We start from the raw sequence: 12,886 nt of genomic DNA on the forward strand, positions 1-12,886 counted from the left end.
TACAATGCCTCCTGAGGCCGACGGCTCCTGAGTCATCAGGAAGGGGGCTTCGCCAGATGCCGTTGGAAGGGCGTGCCCTCGCCAGGTGGGAAACTACCGCAAGCACATCGAGCTAAGTTACCCTAACCGCACCTACTCGGGACATAGATATCATGGCATAACATCAGAATAATAAACAAAGCATAGTGGCATAAGTGTCAGGGTTAATTACACACCCCAGCAGGGCCCTCTACTTTTCAAAATGTAGGAGAAAGGAAAGGTTAAACAAAGGAGCCGCACACCTGCAGCAGCTCCCAAGACCAGGCTCCAGCAACGCCCGTAGCTTAGTCCGAGCCTTCCTCCCCTTCACTGGAGCACGGCGGTGAGATGGCCCATCGCCTTACTCGATCCGAGCCCGACGGTAGGGTGGCTGATCATAGCCACCACTGCTGGTGCTCTCGCCGGAGGAGGAGCCACCGCCGCTGGGGCTGGCGCGGCTGTCACCAAGGGCAAGCTCACCCTCGTCGTCGTCATGGCCGTCGTCAAGGCCAAGCTCATCATCGCTGCTGCCGTCTTCGGGGCATCATCCTGCGCGGCGGCCGTCTTCCCCAAACACCCTCACATAGAGGGTTGCAAGGCCGTCGTACTTGAAGTGGGGGGTGCACCTCCTGCTCAGGCCGTGTGCGCGGGTAAACGCCTGCCAGCCGCGGGTCAAGGACACGTTGCCGGCAGCGGTGACCTCGACCCCAGCCCATGAGGCCCTGCTACAGCAGCCATCCACCTGCAGCCAGAGCCGTCGAGCCCTGTGCTACCTCTTGAGCATGTGTTGGTTTTCCCTTGAAGAGGAAAGGGTGATGCAGCAAAGTAGCGTAAGTATTTCCCTTAGTTTTGAGAACCAAGGTATCAATCCAGTAGGAGACAACACACAAGTCACCTAGTACATGCACAAACAATCAAGAACCTTGCAACCAACGCGATAAAGGGGTTGTCAATCCCTTCACGGTCACTCACAAAAGTGGGATCTGATAAAGATAGTAAAGTAAATATTTTTGGTATTTTTGTTGTATAGATTGGAAAGTAAAGATTGCAAAATAGTAAACGAGATGCAATGTAAATAAAAGAGATGCAATATAATAAGAAAGAGACCCAGGGACCATAGGTTTCACTAGTGGCTTCTCTCAAGATAGCATGTATTACGGTGGGTGAACAAATTACTGCCGAGCAATTGATAGAAAGCGCATAGTTATGAAGATATCTAAGGCAATAATCATGAATATAGGCATCACGTCCGTGTCAAGTAGATCAAAACGATTATGCATCTACTACTATTACTCCACACATCAACCGCTATCCAACATGCATCTAGAGTATTAAGTTCATAAGAACAGAGTAACACATTAAGCAAGATGACATGATGTAGAGGGATAAACTCAAGCAATATGATATAAACCCCATCTTTTTATCCTCGATGGCAACAATACAATACGTGCCTTGCTGCCCCTACTGTCACTGGGAAAGGACACTGCAAGATTGAACCCAAAGCTAAGCACTTCTCCCATTGCAAGAAAGATCAATCTAGTAGGCCAAACTAAACCAATAATTTGAAGAGACTTGCAAAGATATCAAATCATGCATATAAGAATTCAGAGAATAACCAAATAATATTCATAGATAATCTTGTTCATAAACCCACAATTCATCTGATCTCGGTAAACACACCGCAAAAGAGTATTACATCGAATAGATCTCCAAGAACATCGAGGAGAACTTTGTATTGAGAATTAAAGAGAGAGAAGAAGCCATCTAGCTAACAACTATGGACCCGAAGGACTGTGGTAAACAACTCACGCTTCATCAGAGAGGCAATGGTGTTGATGTAGAAGCCCTCCGTGATCAATTCCCCCACTGGCAGATCGCCGAAAGAGGCCCCAAGATGGGATCTCACGGGTACAGAAGGTTGTGGCGGTGGAAAAGTGGTTTCGTGGCTCTCTGCGATCAATCTAGGGTATAAGAGTATATATAGGCGAAAGAAGTACGCCAGTGGAGCTACGAGGGGCCCATGAGGGTGGGGGCGCGCCTACCCCCCTGGGCGCCCCCTCCTGCCTCGTGGCCGCCTCGTGGAGTTCTATACTTCGACTCCAACTCTTCTAGGTTGCTTTCGATCCAAGAAAGATCATCGCGAAGGTTTCATTCTGTTTGGACTCCGTTTGGTATTCCTTTTCTGCGAAACTCTAAAATAGGCAAAAAAACAGAAACTGGCACCGGGCCACCGGTTAATTGGTTAGTCCCAAAAATAATATAAAAGAGCATATTAAAGCCCATTGAACATCCAAAACAGATAATATAATAGCATGGAACAATCAAAAATTATAGATACGTTGGAGACGTATCACCCCGCAGTCAGAAGCGCACCCGCAAAGAAGTGCAGGAGCGGGATCCAGGTGCCCGCGGGCCTCTCCGACCACACGACAAACTCCGGGAACGCGTCCACCGAGTAGAAGCGCGACCGAGGAGGTCGGGCAACCATGGAGCGCCTTCCCTCATCGCAGGAGCTGCCTCGGCCATGGCGCCTACCACTGCAAGAAGAAGCACTGATGCGGCCGCCGAAGGCAGCGCCCGCTCTTGGAGGAGTGCGCCTGCACCCCTGAGGGACCACCACCGGGGTCACAATGTACTTGCGGGGGCTTTCACGGCCCGTCTTGGGCAGTGGCGAACCCGACCCCTCCGTGGGGGCCTTCCCCTTCTCAGCGGCGGAGAACTTCCTCGTCAGCGCCATGAGAACTTCGGCAAGACGGAGAGACAAATAATAAGAAGAAGAAGGAGCGGGCGGCGAGAAGATGGAGATGAGCGAAGGGGGCTCTACTCGTCCCCTCATTTATAGCCGGAGGGAGTCCAACCGCCGGCCTCCATGATCCCAAGAGATGATGGTTTTTCTCTGCATGCAGTAGGGTCTTGTCAAGTCGAACAGTTGCCGAGGCAGTGTGGGGAAGCGGAGACACCCACGTCCCATCAATCGCCACGCATTGATACATCTCTAATGTATCTATAATTTTTGATTGTTCCATTTTGTTTTATTATCAATCTTCGATGTTTTATAATCATTTTGTAGTCATTTTTTGGTACTAACCTATTGACATAGTGCCCAGTGCTAGTTGATGTTTTCCCATGTTTTTTACATTGCAGAAAATCAATATCAAACAGAGTCCAAATGCCATGAAACTTAACAACGATTTTTTATGGACCAGAAGGAAGATGTTGGGCCCTCGTTGCACCTGGGGGGAGTCCCGAGGAGGGGACAATACACTAGGGCGCGCTAGAAGGCCCAAGCGCGCCCTGGTGGGTTGTGCCCACCTCGGGTGCCCCCAGGACCGCCTCTTTGCTCTATAAATTCCCCAGTATTCCAAAAACCCTAGGGGAGTTGACTAAATATTCATCCAGCCACCGCAGAGTCCAGAACCACCAGATCCAATCTCGACACCATCACGGAGGGGTTCACCACTTCCATTGGTGCCTCTCGGATGATGCATGAGTAGTTCTTTCTAGACCTTCAGGTCCATAGTTAGTAGCTAGATGGCTTCATCTCTCTCTCTCTCTTGATTCTCAATACAATGGTCTCTTGGAGATCCGTATGATGTAACTCTTTTGCGGTGTGTTTGTTGGGATCGATGAACTTTGAGTTTATGATCAGATCTATCTTTTTATATCCATGAAAGTATTTGAGTTTCTTTGATCTCTTTTATGCATTATCTCTTATAGCCTCGTATTTCTTCTCCAATATTTGGGTTTTGATTGGCCAACTTGATCTATTTATCTTGCAATGGGAAGAGGTGCCCGGTAGTGGGTTTGATCTTACGGTGCTTGATCCCTGTGACAGAAAGGGAACTGACACATATGTATCATTGCTACTAAGGATAAAAAGATGGGATCTGTATCTACCGCCATAGATAAATGGATCTCGTCTACATCATGTCATCGTTCTTATTGCATTACTCCGTTTTTCCATGAACTTCATACACTAGATGCATGCTGGATAGCGGTCGATGTGTGGAGAATAGTAGTAGATGCAGGCAGGAGTTGGTCTACTAATCTTGGACGTGATGCCTATGTAATGATCATTGCCTGGATATCGTCATATTTGAGGTTTTATCAATTGCCCAACAGTAATTTGTTCACCCACCGCTTTGCTATTTTTCTTGAGAGAAGCCACTAGTGAAACCTACGGCCCCCGGGTCTTCTTTCTCATATATTTGCCTTTGCGATCTATTTTTATTAGCTTTTATTTTCAGATCTATTAAACCAAAAACCCATGTAGTGACCCGACCTCAAACGGTCAAGTCTCTGTGCTTCAGTGTCATCCCTCGATCGGTAATGCTGACACACACAGTACTCGAGGATTTATAACAGAGTAGCAATCACACACTTATTATATTGAATGTCTCCAAAGAGAACTTATTACAATAAATATGGCTTAAGGCCATCTAATACAATAACAGCGGAAGGCTTGGAAGATAAAGTGAGTCCATCAACTCCAACGACATAGCTGAGCTGCACGGCAACGACCTAACGAACCTTACTCCTTGTCTGAAAAGTCTGCAACATAATACGTTGCAACCTGAAAATGGGTCAGCACATGGAATATGCTGGCAAAGTGACACAGGAGAGCAAGAACAGAATAATGCTCACACTACATGCATATTTGGCTGGTGGAAAGCTCTATGGTTTAGTTTTTGCGTAAAGCCATTTTTTCCCTACAACAAAGGAATAGATTTAATTTAACTATCATGGTAGTTGAAACATCATTGAGAAGGTTCCTCCAACTCAATCCCAATTAAGGTAATTATCAACCCAACAATATTAATTTTAGAGTGATGAGATACTTAAGATACTCCAAGTACTAGATACTCAAGATTGTCCATAACCGGGGACACGGCTAACCATGATTAGTTTATACACTCTACAGAGGTTTGCGCACTTTTCCCCACAAGACTCGATCGCCTCCATTGGATTTCTCGCACTACATGGTGTTTGAGAAACGGGTGACTGAGACACAGTCTTTCAGAAACATTAACTCTCTACTCCGGGCAGACCATACCAAACCTACAACCCACTACCTGCTGATCCACCTCTTCAAGAGCTTCACGTAACTTACTCAACTATGCTAGAGCCCATAATAGCTTGTGGCTACACACGAAAGTTTCTAGCATGAATCATCTCAGTTCCCTTTGAGCCAGGGTGGCGGTCCATAGGAAGATCACACGGGTACTCCGGGATTTCCAAATATACAGGCAACACTGGGTACTCCAGGTGCCTCAATCCACCCAGATGTGATTTTAAGTTGCCACCTTAAGTTGAACCATTAATTAACAATATCACATCTGTCATGGATTTCACTCACCCAAACCTCATCTACGAGCATAGCATAGCAATATAAGCAACGCGTATAAGTAACTCCCAGGGGTTTGAATGTAATAGGGTAATAGGTTCTACCTCATCAACTACTTCCCAACCCACATGTTAATGACATCCTAACCATGCAATGTTTGGGGATTGGAACTAATGCATAAAAACTGGGTGATAAAGGGGTATGATCAAAGTGTTACTTGCCTTGCTGACGATCCGTGTAACCTAGAGACTCCAAATAACACACTTCACACTCCGGGAATTCTATCGCAAAAAAATAGCATACATAAGCAATCAAGCAAAGAAGCATGGGTAAAACTTCAAATAAGAAGATCTAACCAGAAAGTTCAACTTAAGAACTCTGGTTTGCAAAAAGAATCAAATCGAATGGAGCAACGAAACTCAAACGGCGAAAGAAACAAGATCCATTTACTAATCTGGACCTAGGTAAAATTTCACAGTGGGAAAAACTTGTGCAAGTTGGTTAAGCGGAAAGAGGGTCTCGAGATGAAGATCTAGGCGCTTGAATCGCCTAATTCCGACTAACGAGCGAAAAGATAAACTAGAACGAAAATCGGATCAGAAATAACTGCGGATAAATCCGATAAAAGAAAACTGACGAACAGGCTAATGAACAAGCGTTCGTTATCTGTAACTAATGAGCGAAAACCGTTCGTTAAAATGAACGTACGGACGAACACCCGCTAAAAAGAAAAACCGAGAAAACTGGCGGACCGAAAAAAAACTAGGGTTAGGGTTTTCTTCAAAATTAAAACCGGATCGGTTTTATTTTAAAAAAACCGATGGTTACCTCGTCGGTCCGGTGAGGCGGAGGTGGTGACACGATGCGGCAGCGGCAGGCGGCGGTGGCGCGGCCAAGCGGCGGCTTGGGCGGCGCTGGCGGGCGGTGGTGGGTGGTGGTGGCGGCAGGGGGGGGCTATTTAAAGGGGCGAGGGGCGGCGTGGCTTGGGCGAGGGGGCGCCCGGGGAGGAGTCTGGCTCGGACTCCCCTGGGCGTCCGTGCTGCGCATGGCGGCACGCGCGAGGGAGACGGCGGCGGAATGGGCCGGCTGGGCTTCGGCCCAGCTTGGTCCGAAAACCTTTTTTTAAATAATTCTACCGAAACTAAGAAAAATCCTAGAAAATAAAATAAAAATCTAAAAATGTCAAAACAAATTTCCTCGGTCTAAATAAAATATTTAGAACGAGATGAACATTTTCTTGGCCCTAAAATGCAATTTTGAAAACGTGCAATTTTTCTAATGCAAACAAAATTGCAAATAAAATCCAAATAAAACAAATATTGATTTTAATAATTTTCCTCCAATATTTCAATTATTTTGGAGAAGTCATATTATCTCCTCTCATATATTTTAATATGAAATATTTTTGGAGAGAAAAATAATTAAAACCAAAATCCTCGTTTCAAAATTTGATAAAATCAAATTTGAAAACCGGGGAAATCCCCAACTCTCTCCGAGGGTCCTTGAGTTGCATAGGATTTCGAGGATCGCGAGACGAAATGCAATAAAATATGATATGCAAGAATGATCTATGTATAACATTCCAAATTGAAAATTTGGGATGTTACAAACCTACCCCCCTTAAGATGAATCTCGCCCTCGAGATTCGGGTTAGATAGAAAATAGGTGTGGGTGGTCTTTGCAAAGATCATCCTCTCGTTCCCAGGTGGCTTCATCCTCGGTATGGTGGCTCCACTGAACTTTGCAAAACTTAATAACCTTGCTGCGCGTGACGTGACTGGCAAACTCCAAAATCTTGATTGGCTTCTCCTCATAAGTCAAGTCATTGTCCAACTGAATCGCCTCCAAGGGTACGGTATCTCTTAGCGGTATGTCGGCCATCTCAGCATGGCACTTCTTCAACTGGGAAACATGAAACACATCGTGAACTCCTGACAGTCCCTTAGGTAACTCCAACTTGTAGGCAACTTCTCCCATCCGTTCCAAAACACGATACAGTCCTACAAATCTCGGGGCTAACTTTCCCTTAACTCCAAAATGTTTCACTCCTCGCAATGGTGATACTCGTAGATATGCTCTATCTCCAATTTCATAGGTTACCTCCTTGCGTTTCGAATCTGCATAACTCTTCTGTCTGGGCTGAGCTATCCTCAATCTATCCCGAATCAGTTTAACCTTCTCCTCAGACTCTTTGATCAAGTCTGGTCCAAACAACTGTCGGTCTACAACTTCATCCCACATCAACGGTGTTCTGCACCTTCGGCCGTACAGGGCTTAAAACGGTGCCATTTTCAAACTGGCTTGGTAACTATTGTTGTATGAGAACTCTGCGTAAGGTAGATTGTCATCCCAACTAGACCCATAATCTAGCGCACAGGCTCTCAACATGTAGCGACCCGACCTCAGATGGTCAAATCTCTGTGCTTCATGTCATCCCTGGATCGGTAATGCTGACACACATAGTACTCGAGGATTTATAATAGAGTAGAAATCACACACTTATTACATCGAATGTCTCCAAAGAGAACTTATTACAATAAATATGGCTTACGGCCATCTAATACGATAACAGCGGAAGGCTTGGAAGATAAAGTGAGTCCATCAACTCCAACGGCATAGGTGAGTTGCACGGCAACGACCGAACGAACCTTACTCCTCGTCTGAAAAGTCTGCAACATAATACATTGCAGCCCGAAAACGGGTGAGCACATGGAATATGATGGCAATATAACACAGTAGAGCAAGACTAAAATTATGCTATCACTACATGCATATTTGGCTGGTGGAAAGCTCTATGGTTATAGTTTTTGCGAAAAGCCAATTTTTCCCTACAACAAGGAATAGATTTTAATTTAACTATCATGGTGGTTGAAACATCATTGAGAAGGTTCCTCCAACTCAATCCCAATTAAAGTAATTAACAACCCAACAATATTAATTTAGAGTGATGAGATACTTAAGATACTCCAAGTACTAGATACTCAAGATTGTCCATAACCGGGGACACGGCTAACCATGATTAGTTTATACACTCTCCAGAGGTTTGCGCACTTTTCCCCACAAGACTCGATCTCCTCCGTAGGTTTTCTCGCACTACAGGATGTTTGAGAAACGGATGACCGAGACACAGTCTTTCAGAAACATTAACTCCCTACTCCGGGCAGACCATACCAAACCTACAAACCCACTACCAGCTGATCCACCTCTTCAAGAGCTTCACGTAACTTACTCAACTATGCTAGAGCCCATAATAGCTTGTGGCTGCACATGGAAGTTTCTAGCATGAATAATTTCAGTTCCCTTTGAGCCTGGGTGGTGGTCCATAGGAAGATCACATGGGTACTCCTGTATTTCCAAAAATACAGGCAACACTGGGTACTCCAGGTGCCTCAATCCACCCAGATGTGTATTTAAGTTGCCACCTTAAGTTAAACAATTAATCATCAATCTCACATCTGTCATGGATTTCACTCACCCAAACCACGTCTATGAGCATATCATAGCAATATAAGCAATACATAGAAGTAACTCCCAAGGGTTTGATAGTTACAGGGCAATAGGTTCCTACCTCAACAACTACTTCCCAACCCACAAGTTAATGACATCTTAATCATGCAATGTTTGAGGATTGAAACTAATGCATAAAACTGGGTATGGAAAGAGTATGATCAATGTGTTACTTGCCTTGCTGACGATTCGCGTAACCTAGAGACTCCAAATAACACGCTTCACACTCCAGGAATTATATCGCAAACAAACAATAGCATACATAAGCAATCAAGCAAAGAAAACATGGGTAAACCTCAAATAAGAAGATCTAACCAGAAAGTTCAACTTAAGAACTCTGGTTTGCAAAAGAATCAAATCATATGGAGCAACGAAACTCAAACGGCGAAAGAAACAAGATCCGTTTACTAATCTGGACCTAGGTCAAATTTTGCAGTAGCAAAAACTTGTGCAAGTTGGTTAAACGAAAAGAGGGTCTCGAGACAAAGATCTAGGCGCTTGAATCGCCTGATTCCGACTAACGAGCGAAAAGATAAACTAGAACAAAAATCGGATCAGAAATAATCGTGGATTAATCTGATAAAATAATACTGACGAGCAGCCTAACGAACGAGCGTTCGTTATCTGTAACTAACGGGCAAAAACCATTCGTTAAAACGAACGTCCGAACGAACGTCCGCTAAAAAGAAAACCGAAGAGAAAAACGGCGAACCAAAAAAATGACTAGGGTTTTCAAAAAAACTGAATCGGTTTTCTTTGAAAAAAACCGGGCGGCGACGGATCGGCGCGTTACCTCTCCCGCGAGGCAACTCCGGCGAGGCGGGGCTCAGGCGGCGGGCTTGCGAGGCGGCGAGGCAGCGTGGGGCAGCAGCGGCGCGGGCGGCGGCAGACGGCGGCAGGCGGCGGCGCGGGCTGCGGCGGCGGCGACTTGGGGCTCCAGGGGGGGCCCGGGATGGGTTTTTAAAGGGGGAGGCGGCGGCGGCTTCCACTTGGGGAGGGGGTCGAGGCGGCGGCTGCTCGGACTCCTCCGAGTCCGGCGGCGGCACGGGACGGGGAAGGCGATGGCGCGGGGCTGGGCCGGCCTGGCTCGGCTGGGCTTCGGCCCGGTCGGGCGCTGGAAGTTTTTTTTAAATAATTCCGCCGAACAGAAAATAAATCCTAGAAAATAAAATAAAAATCTAAAAATGCCAAAATAAATTTTCACCGTCTAAATAAAATATTTAGAACAAGATGAACATTTTCTTGGCCCTAAAATGCAATTTTGAAAACATGCAATTTTTCTAATGCAAATAAAATCCAAATAAAATCAAATAAAATCAAATAAATGATTTTAATATTTTTCCTCCAATATTTCATTTATTTTGGAGAAGTCATATTATCTCCTCTCATATATTTTAACCTGAAATGTTCTCGGAGAGAAAGATAATTAAAACCAAAAATCCTCGTTTCGATATTTGGTAAAACCCAAATATGAAAACAGGGAAATCGCCAACTCTCTCCGAGGGTCCTTGAGTTTCTTAGGATTTCGAGGATAGCGAAATGAAATGCAGTAAAATATGATATGCATGGATGATCTATGTGTACCATTCCAAATTGAAAATTTGGGATGTTACAAACCTACCCCCCTTAAGATGAATCTCGCCCTCGAGATTCGGGTTGGCTAGAAAATAGGTGTGGGTGGTCTTTGCGGAGATCATCCTCTCGTTCCCAGGTGGCTTCATCCTCGGTATGGTGGCTCCACTAAACTTTGCAAAACTTATCACCTTGCTGCGGGTGACTCGGCTGGCAAACTAAAGAATCTTAACTGGCTTTTCCTCATAAGTCAAATCACTGTCCAACTGAATCGCCTCCAAGGGTATTGTATCTCTTAACGGTATATCGGCCATCTCAGCATGACACTTCTTCAACTGTGAAACGTGGAAGACATCATGAACTCCTGACAGTCCTTCAGGTAACTCCAACTTGTTGGCAACTTCTCCCATAAGTTCCATAATTCGATACGGTCCTACAAATCTCGAGGCTAACTTTCCCTTAACTCCAAAACGTTTCACTCCTTGCAAGGGTGATACTCGCAGATATGCTCTATCTCCAATTTCATAGGTTACTTCCTTGTGTTTCGAGTCTGCATAACTCTTCTGCCTAGACTGGGCTATCTTCACTCTATCACGAATCAGCTTAACCTTCTCTTCAGACTCCTTAATCAGGTCTGGTCCAAACAATTGTCGGTCTCCAACTTCATCCCACATCAATGGTGTTCTGCACCTTCGTCCATACAGGCCTTCAAACGGTGCCATCTTCAAACTGGCTTGGTAGCTATTGTTGTATGAGAACTCTACGTAAGGCAAATTGTCATCCCAACTAGATCCATAATCTAGCGCACAGGCTCTCAACATGTCCTCTAGAATCTAGTTAACTCTCTCGGTCTGTCCATCCGTCTACGGGTGAAACACTGTACTGAACTCCAATCTCGTTCCCAAAGTCTGGTGTAGCTAATGCCAAAACTTTGAGGTAAAGTGTGTTCCTCTGTCTGTTACGATGATCCTCGGAACTCCATGCAGACATACGATCCTGGACATATATATCTTGGCCAACTTCGCACTTGTATACATGGTTTTCACTACGATAAAGTGAGCCACTTTGGTCAAGCGATCAACTACTACCCATATAGAATCATATCCTGATTTGGTCCTGGGCAAACCGGTGATAAAATCCATACCAAGTTTATCCCACTTCCACTCGGGTATCATCATAGGCTGTAACAATCCTGCTGGCTTTTGATGCTCTACCTTCACTCTCTGACATACATCACATACGGCTACATACTCGGCGATATCCTTCTTCATACCAGTCCACCAGAAATGTTCCTTCAAATCCAAATACATCTTGGTGTTTTTGGGGTGTATCGAGTAGGGTGAGTCATGAGCCTCCTGAAGTATTAACTTCCTGATCTCTGGGTCATTGGGCACGTATATCCGGTCCTCAAACCATAAGGTATCGTGCTCATCCTCACGAAAACCTTTGGCCTTTCCTTTGCCCATTCTCTCTTTTATCTCGGCAATCTCTTTGTCATCCTTCTGAGCTTCCCGAATCTTACCCAATAATGTTGACTGAACCTCCATTGTTGCAACAAAACCTCTAGGAACAATCTCTAATCGAAGTTCCATGATATCCTCTGCTAACTCCTTTGGCAATTCTGTACTTTCTAGGATATTAGCATAACTCTTTCGGCTCAAGGCGTCTGCTACGACATTGGCCTTTCCTGGATGATAGTGTAGCTTCATGTCATAATCCTTTATAAGCTCCAACCATCTCCTCTATCTAAGATTCAGCTCCTTTTGTGTGAAAATGTACTTCAAACTCTTATGATCCATGTACACATCACAACGATTTCCAATAAGGTAATGCCTCCAAGTCTTCAATGCATGCACTATGGCTGCTAGCTCCAAATCATGTGTGGCATAATTCAACTCGTGAGGTTTTAGCTGTCGCGAGGCGTACGAAACAACTCTCCCGTCCCACATAAGCACGCTTCCAAGTCCTAAGCGAGAGGCGTCGCAATACACTTGGAACTCCTTATGTATATCTGGCAGTGACAGTACAGGGGCTGTAGTCAAACGTTTCTTCAACTCCTGGAAACTTGCCTCACAATCTTCCATCCATTTAAACCTAGTATCCTTCTTCAATAGTTCAGTCATTGGCTTCGCAGTCTTGGAGAAATTCTCGATGAATCTCCTATAGTATCCTGTGAGTCCAAGAAAACTGCGGATCTCGCTAACTGAAGTGGGTGCCAACCATTCAATGACTGACTGAATCTTGCTGGGGTCTACTGCTATACCTTCTCCTGATATAACATGTCCAGGGAATCTGACTTCCTTCAACCAAAACTCACATTTACCGAACTTGGCATACAGGTGGTGTTCCTTGAGTTTCTCGAGAACTAAACGCAAATGCTCCTTGTGTTCCTCTTCATTCTTCGAATATACCATTATATCATCAATGAACACCACAACAAACATA

The sequence above is a fragment of the Triticum aestivum genome, chromosome 1A, assembly GCF_018294505.1.
Source record: "Triticum aestivum cultivar Chinese Spring chromosome 1A, IWGSC CS RefSeq v2.1, whole genome shotgun sequence".
Lineage (NCBI taxonomy): Eukaryota > Viridiplantae > Streptophyta > Magnoliopsida > Poales > Poaceae > Triticum > Triticum aestivum.